Here is an 8,954-nt window from a genome sequence, read left to right as displayed (position 1 = left end):
ATGTAGTACAGGGGTTAAAATGAAATTTTACCCTTTCATTCAACTTTTTATATTTTCAATTTTGTAAAAAAATTATATAAATTTTATGAATTTAAATTTTTTAAAGAAAATATATAAATATTTTCCAACTTGTTAAAAAAATAAATATATAATAAGGACAATTTGGTCAAATATACATTCAAATAATCTTTTATTCATTTAACTAAACACAGTAATCTTACATTCCTGCTAAGCCAACCAAACACAAAATACAATATTCCCAGTAATCCTAATCCCTGATAATCTTACATTCTCACTGATAATCTTACATTCCGTGAACCAAACACACCCTTAAACTAATGCTTTGGACATGACATTCATCCCTCCCTCCTAGCTCTCAACAACAAACGACACTCCGTAGCTCACCGTTCCATGTCGACCGGCACTCTACTCTTTCAAAAAATTCCTAAAACTGTTGCGATGGTGGCGTTCTATATTAGAAGGGTTGAATAGTAGAAAATTATTTGTGCAGCATGTAGATTCAATTGTCTTATTATAACGGACATAAAATTTTATGTTAAGAGATAAATTTATAAAATTTTAGAGAAATACGAACTTATAAGATTTTAGAAAATGAAAATATATTAATAATTAAAACTATAAAAATATTTAAATAATATAAAAAGTTAAAATTTTTAAAGATACAATCACCCTATCTGCTCTCACTCGATCCATTTCTGCCTCTTACAATAATTGATGTGGTACAATCTTCAATAGTAAGTAGTGATCAAATGTTGATTGATACGTGTATTATTTATCTCTACGACTCTATCGTTCTGCTTTTGTTAGAGTCTGCTTCTTGAAGTTTGTTTTGCTTTTTCCTTAAATCTTCTGTCATTGTACACCGGTGTACTTATATTTTGGTTTTTCCACCTTAAAATATAATTTTTCTTTTATTAATTATATTCACTCTAAAATTTTATTTACATTTTTTATATAAAAATTTTATATTATTAATATATTTCTAGATCCGTCATATATTCCTGGATAACCCATACGACAAAGCTCTAACTAGTGGCTTCTTTTACAGTCGAATTCCCTTGATTCTACTAATGATAAAACAAAGAGTCACGGCCCTCATATGTAATATTTAATTCCTTAATGTTTCGTCATTTTGATTTTAATGCGTGCAGCAGCAATAGTGGCAATCCAAATTACCGGCGACAAAGTAAAGTGGAACAATTTGTTGGATTGACTATGTTTTACATAAGAGAAAATAACCTCGGTGACCAAAAATGCCTTATAATATACGATTTTAACCAACTTTTTTTGGATTTGCCAAAATGACCAACTAAATCGCAATGCGATCGATAATTCGCAACACGATCTCTGGTATCGCAAATCAGTTTCCAGATTCGCAACGCGATTCTGACTATCGCATTGCGATTTTCCTAATTCGCAATGCGAATACGTAAATCGCAACGCGAATTTGGAAAATCGCAATGCGATTACGTAAATCGCAATGCGAATACGTAAATCGCAATGCGAATCTGTAAATCGCAACGAGATTCTAACTATCGCAATACTGAATTTCAAATTCGCAACTCGATTTCTGAATTCGTAACATGTTTTAGTTTCGCAACACAAATGTTTTGGGTATATAACTACGCAACAACAACAACTCATAACCTAAATCCCTAAATCGCAACTCATTCCATCTCCATCTATCACTCTCTCCGGCGACATCCGTTCCTATATCCAACGACATCCTTCCCCATCCGGCAATGAAGTTTATTTGTTAACCGACAATGAAGATGTTGAACGATGCATTGCTTACATTAGTGTTTCAAGTGATGATGTTACATTGTATATTGTTGAACCTAGAAGTAGTGAAGTTGGGTCAGTACCTGGCCGACCAAAAAGTCACGATCGTATACCGTCTAAGGGTGAAGAGAAGAAGAGATCGACATGTAGTCGGTGCAAGGAAAGTGGTCATACAAGGTTGACATGTGGATCACCAGTGCCATCACAATCGTCTTTTCCTCTACTAAAATATGGATCCTCATCAAAATCCCAATCACAACCGGCTTCACCTTTTGGGACTGTTAACTTAGGTGATTTTTAAATGCAAACGTTGTATTATGTGTATATTATGTGTGAACTTTTAACATTTTCAGTTAGGCATGTATTAGTAACTTGAGTTTGAACATTGCTATGATATGTTCAGTTGTTATCACTTATTAGACATTCATTTGACTATCGCAACGCGAATATGACTATCGCAACGCAAATATGACTATCGCAACACGGAAATGACTATCGCAACGCGGAATTGACTATCGCAACGCGGAATTGACTATCACAACGCGGAAATGACTATCGCAATGAGAGAATCGCAATGCGAAATGAAAATCACAACGAGTGAATCGCAATTGCGATTTTCATTTCGCATTGCGATTCTCTCGTTGCGATAGTCATTTATGCGTTGCGATAGTCTGTTTTGCATTCAACATAATGCAGATTGAAATCAACAAATCAACTATTACATTTCAATCAATTAAACAAGCACAAATATTATGTACACATCAATTAAACAAATCAACATTTACAAATCATCTTTTACAAATCAATTAAACAATCAAAAAATAATAATGAAATCAACTTTTGCACCCATACATCCATTTCACGCAGTTCACTTCAGGATTAACCTGCAGAAACCAAACATTGAATCAACAACAGTTTCTACACATCTAAAACCTACAAACAGCAAATTATTGAATTCTAGCTACTTAACCAAACATTTTCAAACCAAAAAGAGTATATATGTTTAACAACACTTGCATTTGACTTACAAATTGTTTATGGACACTTTCATAACGCGAATGCAGGTAGGTAGCGTCTCGCATATATCGCTCTAGCCATAAAATGCCGAAACCACAAGCCTACTGCACCTCTATCTCTATCGGTGAGAGGTAGAAAATGTGTACTTCCTGTCGTCAAACGCTCCAAGCACATGCATACGAGAGGACCACAATCCCCTCTGGCTTCCTTCGTTTGTTGTGGCGCGGTCTCGTCTCTAATAACTGTAACATTGAACTTCTTTGGCTTCTTGTTTCCAGACTTAGTCCAATAATTAATTGCATCCAAGAATTTAGCCAAATGAGAGCTCCATCCCTTAATAATATCTCTCAAATCAGACAATGATATGTAATTTATCATGCTGTCATATACTATTGTCTTTAGGGATAGGAGCTGAAGCTCGACGAGAAGCCAATGAGTACGGTCCAAAACAGGGATAAACACCTGTATCAAAATGTAATAATTCAAATTGCGCACTTATTTATGAACACCTTTAAAATATTTAAACAAATATACTAACCTTATCGACCTCCCACCATGCAAGATAAAGTTTAGCTTGTCCATTAGCCAACACATATGATTCCTGTCGTTGATTCTTCAAGTGAACTACGTGAAAAGACGTCGGCATAATTGTATATCACGTTTTTTTTATATTTTTCTTCAATATCCTTACAATTAGAGACGTGTCACCCATGCATCAATATGCTGTTTTACAAAAAAAGACATATATTAGTGAATTACATAAATTTTAAAAAAATTAATCAAACTGAAATATAAGACTTACCCCCCCATCGAAATAGCTGTTGTCTTCAACCCCTAATAATACACCCACCAAGACCGTTCAATCAACAATTGCATATCATCGTTGAGTTTGTATATGTCAGCGTAACACCCTTGGCTCCGCTCATGTAGATAAAAATCAACTGTGGTCTTAGCCCAAATGGTATTATCCATAATTGTTTCCGGTAGTTGTTTCCTCTCCTCTTCATCTACCAGAATGGTACTGGCCGGTAACTTATACGAAAGCCAACATTCATCCATCATGTTCGGCACGTGAAAGGGCTTCTCAATAATTCGATATATTACGCCGTGTGAATCGGGCTCTAGAATGTTGGGAGGGACCTCTTCAACGATGACAGTGGCCTCTTGAACGGTGGGAGGGGACTCTTTAGGGATGATAGGGGCCTCTTGAACGATAGGGGATGCCTCTTGAACGATGAAAGGTGAGTTAGGATTTTTCTTACGGATTCTTCGCACTATTGGGGTGAACGGAGATGTAATGGCACGTGCACGCCGCCTATTGCGTGAACTCCGTCTTGCAAGAAAAACCCGACGTAGAGCATCCACCTTAGTGGGCCGCTAAAAATAAATTAATACATAAATCAGTAAATAAATAGACATGATATTAAATAGAGAAAACAAAGACAAATATATTTCAAACTTGCACGGTATTCACCCAAGTCATTATTATATCATTGTTCACAAAATGCATCAGATAACATTCCAGAAGTAAGCACTTATATAAACATTTAAAAGGACAACATATAGGTTTAGTGCAGGTTCAATGACAACATAAAGAGTAGTAGTTTATTCTTGAAACTTAAATTTTCAACACTGTGAAGTTAGTATTTGTCTTTTGGTTGAAGTAATGCAATTCATTCAAGTTTCAATTTGCAGAAGAAGAATAGAATCTGAAACTTAAAATCGCAACGCGAAAATGACTATCGCAACACGAAAATGACTATCGCAACGAGAGAATCGCAATGCGAAACAAAATCGCAACGCGAAAATGACTATCGCAATGCGAAAATGACTATCGCAATGCGAATTTGACTATCGCAACGAGAGAATCGCAATGTGATTTTCATTTCGCATTGCGATTCTTTCGTTGCGATAGTCAAATTCGCATTGCGATAGTCATTTTCGCATTGCGATTCTCTCGTTGCGATAGTCATTTTCGCGTTGCGATAGTCATTTTCGCATTGCGATAGTAAACTATTCTTCTTCTGCAAATTGAAACTTGAATGGATTGCATTACTTCAACCAAAAGACAACAAAAAACAAATACTAACTTCACAAGGTTAAAGAATAAACAGTTAAACAGTATTGGCAGCAACCAAATGAATTTACTAAGCAATCTAAGTGAAATTACGAGTAAATTTATCATCAAGTTAAATATGAAAAATATTAAACTTACCTCGTTGCGTAGAGTATGAACCTCGTTCTGCAATGATGCTACAATCTCACGTAGAGCTGCTACCTCACCACGTAAAGTAGACACCTCAACACGCCATGCACCATTGTCATCGTGTAAAGTACCGACCTCCTCACGCAAGGCATTGACCTCATTACGTAACTCCCCTAACTCATCCCGTGGAGGTGGAGGTGGAGAACAGGGAGATAAACGTCGTGGCATCTTTGCCGGTCGCCTATCATGAGGTGATGGTGGAGAAGAGGCTCGATGATGTGACATAATAGGTGATGACTCTCGTTGTGGAGGTGTATATTCGGGTCGATCAGGTGATGGCTCTGGGTGAGGTGATGGCTCTCGAAGTGGTGGCTGCTCATCATCCGTGCTATCAAAAAAATGCTTACTAGCTTGCCACCAATCAGTGACAAGCTCAGCTTCCGTGGGTGTCAGCCTCTGTAATGGAGTGTTGGCCTCCTAACAATATAAAAACTCAAACAAAGTTAAACGTGTTCTAGTAATAACTTGTTTATAAACATATGGTAGTATTTGTGTTAACTTACATTATTTATTGTAGTATACGGTAGTAAATCTTCCCATTGCTGCAAGGACTGTTTCCTCTTCCAGGAAATAGCCCTAGGAATATCATTAGAAGTTTTTAATGCATATGTCTGCATGGCGGGAAAGGCCTCAAATATCCAAATCTACAAACAATATAATAACAAACATTAGTAATTGTTAAAGAATTAATTATAATTTTGGAAACATTATATAAAAATTATTACCTTAAAGGCCCAAATAAAGCCTGACAAAGTGTATTTGGAACCATCGCCACGCAAACGTTTTCGATCATCAAAGGCAGACGACAACTTATTCCATGTAGCTCTCCATAGATACGAACCCCACGGAAACAGGTTCCATGCATTTAGGTCCTCTACCAATTTAATTAGATCATTAGGAATAGGTTGTCGGGCCTCTCTGCCTAAAAAGCCGGCTTGCAAAAGTATTAGAAGGCATACTCAGACAACATCAACATCATCCATCCGAGTAAAACCATCTTTCTTATTCAATAATCTCGTCAAGTCTTCCACGTGTAAATTCGGCTTCTCTGTTGACAGCTCAGGAAAAACCCGGGAAAATCATGATAGGCGGGTAATATGTCTAGTGTACCGATCTACATCATCGTGTCCGAAGCGTAGACCGGTGATTAAGTAAAACTCCTCCCGCCCAAAATACGTATACGCCGGTGGAAAATCAAACCATATCTCTTCATCACGACGTTGTATAGTCTCTGGTAGATCGCTAGTCATGGTTTGAAGAAACAGATGGGTCAACATAGCATCTCCACCCGGATGTTGTACTTTCAGCCATGGCCCGAAGTAAGTATCCTCAAATATATTTCTTTGTGCAGGTGAAAGCTTCGACGCAATTGTTTTGGCCAGGCTTACTTTATTTCTTAAGGTCAATTGAGCCAAATAAAAGTTCTGCAAAAATAATAAACATACCAATTTAGATATACCAAAAACTACACTGTGAAGATATGAACAATAAACATAAAGAGTAGTAGTTTATTCTTCAAACTTAAATTTGCAACACTGTGAATTTAGTATTTGTTTTTTGGTTGAAGTAATGCAATTCATTCAAGTTTCAATTTGCAGAAGAAGAATAGTTTCTAAAACTTTAAATCGCAACACGAAAATGAAAATCGCAACACGAAAATGACTATCGCAACGCGAATTTGACTATTGCAACGCAAGAATCGCAACGCGAAATGAAAATCGCAACGACAGAATCGCATTGCAATAGTCATTCTCGGTTTCAAATACTAAAATTGAAAGAAACTTGAATGGATTGCATTACTTCAACCAAAAGACAAAACAAAGACAAATACTAACTTCACAGGGTTAAAGACTAAACAGTTTAGCAGTATTGGCAGCAATCGAATGAATATAATAAGCAATCTAAGTGAAATGGCTAATCTATTATTGAAAACACCAGTAAACTTATCATCAATTTCAATATGAAAAACCTAATAATAATGCAAAAATTTCAAAATAAAAATAATTAAAAAAATAACCCTCGGTGGTTGATTTGGTTGATTTTTCATTTTTGATCGTGAATGATTTCGCCGGAGATTGAGACTGATATCGTCGTGGGGATTGATTTCGTCGGAGATGGGGACGGATGTCGCCTTAGAGAGTGAGAGATGGAGATGAGACTGAGTTGTGATTTAGGGTTTTAGGTTATGAGTTACGATTACGGGATATACTGTGAACGGTTCAGTGTTTTGATATAATAATATATTAGTGTTTGGAATTTGAAAAAAAAAAATACGCGTTAATACGAATGGCGCTATGTAAATCGCATTGCGATAGTCAGATTCGCATTGCGATTTACGTATTCGCATTGCGATTTACGTAATCGCATTGTGATTTTCCAAATTCGCGTTGTGATTTACGTATTCGCATTGCGAATTAGGAAACTCGCAACGCGAATTTGGGAAATCGCAATGCGATAGTCATAATCGCGTTGCGAATTATCAATCGCATTGCGATTTAGTTGGTCATTTTGGAAAATCCAAAAAAGGTTGGTTAAAATCGTATATTATAAGGCATTTTTGGTCACTGAGGTTATTTTCTCTTTACATAATATAAATGTTGCGAAAGGGATTTGGAATGGTTTCATATTATGAAGAAGTTTTTCAATCTTTGCCTTAAGAAACTATGGATTGATGGCTTCAGTGATACATGTATTATACTTCTAGCTATTCCTTCAGAAAGCTCACTGCTCCATTAGCATAGATAATTGAAATTACATTTTTTTTTGTCAAACCAAAGTAAAAAAAATTGACAACTAGTTATGATAATTGAACCAAACGGTTCAAGTTTGATCTGACTCTTGTTGAAGAAAGAATTTATCAAAACAACAACAACAACAAAACCCTATTCTCATATGCAATGGGGTAAGGGGGAGGTAAGGTAGTAGGCTACCCCTGACGCCAGGTAAAGAGCAGCTTCCGTGGAAGACCTCTTGCAATCAGAAAATTAAAAATAAAGATAAAATACAATGCATGTATAAATAAATAAATAAGCACATAGTTGAACAGGTTTCATAAGCAGTCTTCAAATGCGCATCTGTAATGGGAAGTAATCTCTGCAAATAAAACCCTGCGTAAAAATATTTGCATATAGACAGTAAACGTAAGTCCTGACTAAATTTAAAAAGAGGAAACATGAAGTGAAGGATACCCAGTAGTCAGTGATAGCAAACGAGAAGGTAAAAAGTCAAATGGGTTAAAACTTAAACTAAGACATCACTACTCCGCTACCCTAGTTCTAAGCCTTCATAAATTCTAATGACAGAACCGTATAAAAAGTAGAAGTCATGAAAATTACTACAAAAGGTATTAAAAAAGAAGACACCGATGATACACCTTATGGTAGTGGTCCGCACTACTCGACTACCCTAGTCTTAAGTCTCCATACTTTTCTGTCAGAGGTCGTGTCCTCGGTAAGGGCTAAATCCTTCAAATCAGATCTCAAACAGTCTACCCGCTTCTTCCTTGGTCGTCCTCTACTTCTGGCACCGTCGACTGTAATCGAGTCTACCCTCCTGATCGCATCCGACGGTTGTCGCCTAAGAACATGCCCAAACCACCATAGTCTTCCCTCCCTCAATTTTTCGGATACAAGCACCACCCTCAATGACATCCTAATTGCAGAGTTTCGTGTCATGTCCCACAGAGTCCTACCACATACCCATCGAAGCATTCTCATTTCTGCGGCCTCTATCCTCCTTACGTGCTTCTTGATATCCCAATATTCTGATCCATACAGCAGCGCTGGTCTTATTGCCATTCAAAAAATTTTCCCTTAAGTTTTAAAGGCACCTTATTATCACACAAAACTCCAGTAGCAGCCCTCCACTT

The sequence above is a fragment of the Hibiscus syriacus genome, unplaced genomic scaffold (assembly GCF_006381635.1).
Source record: "Hibiscus syriacus cultivar Baekdansim isolate YM2019G1 unplaced genomic scaffold, ASM638163v2 tig00116964_pilon, whole genome shotgun sequence".
Taxonomy (NCBI): Eukaryota; Viridiplantae; Streptophyta; class Magnoliopsida; order Malvales; family Malvaceae; genus Hibiscus; species Hibiscus syriacus.
This window is presented reverse-complemented; position numbering follows the sequence as displayed.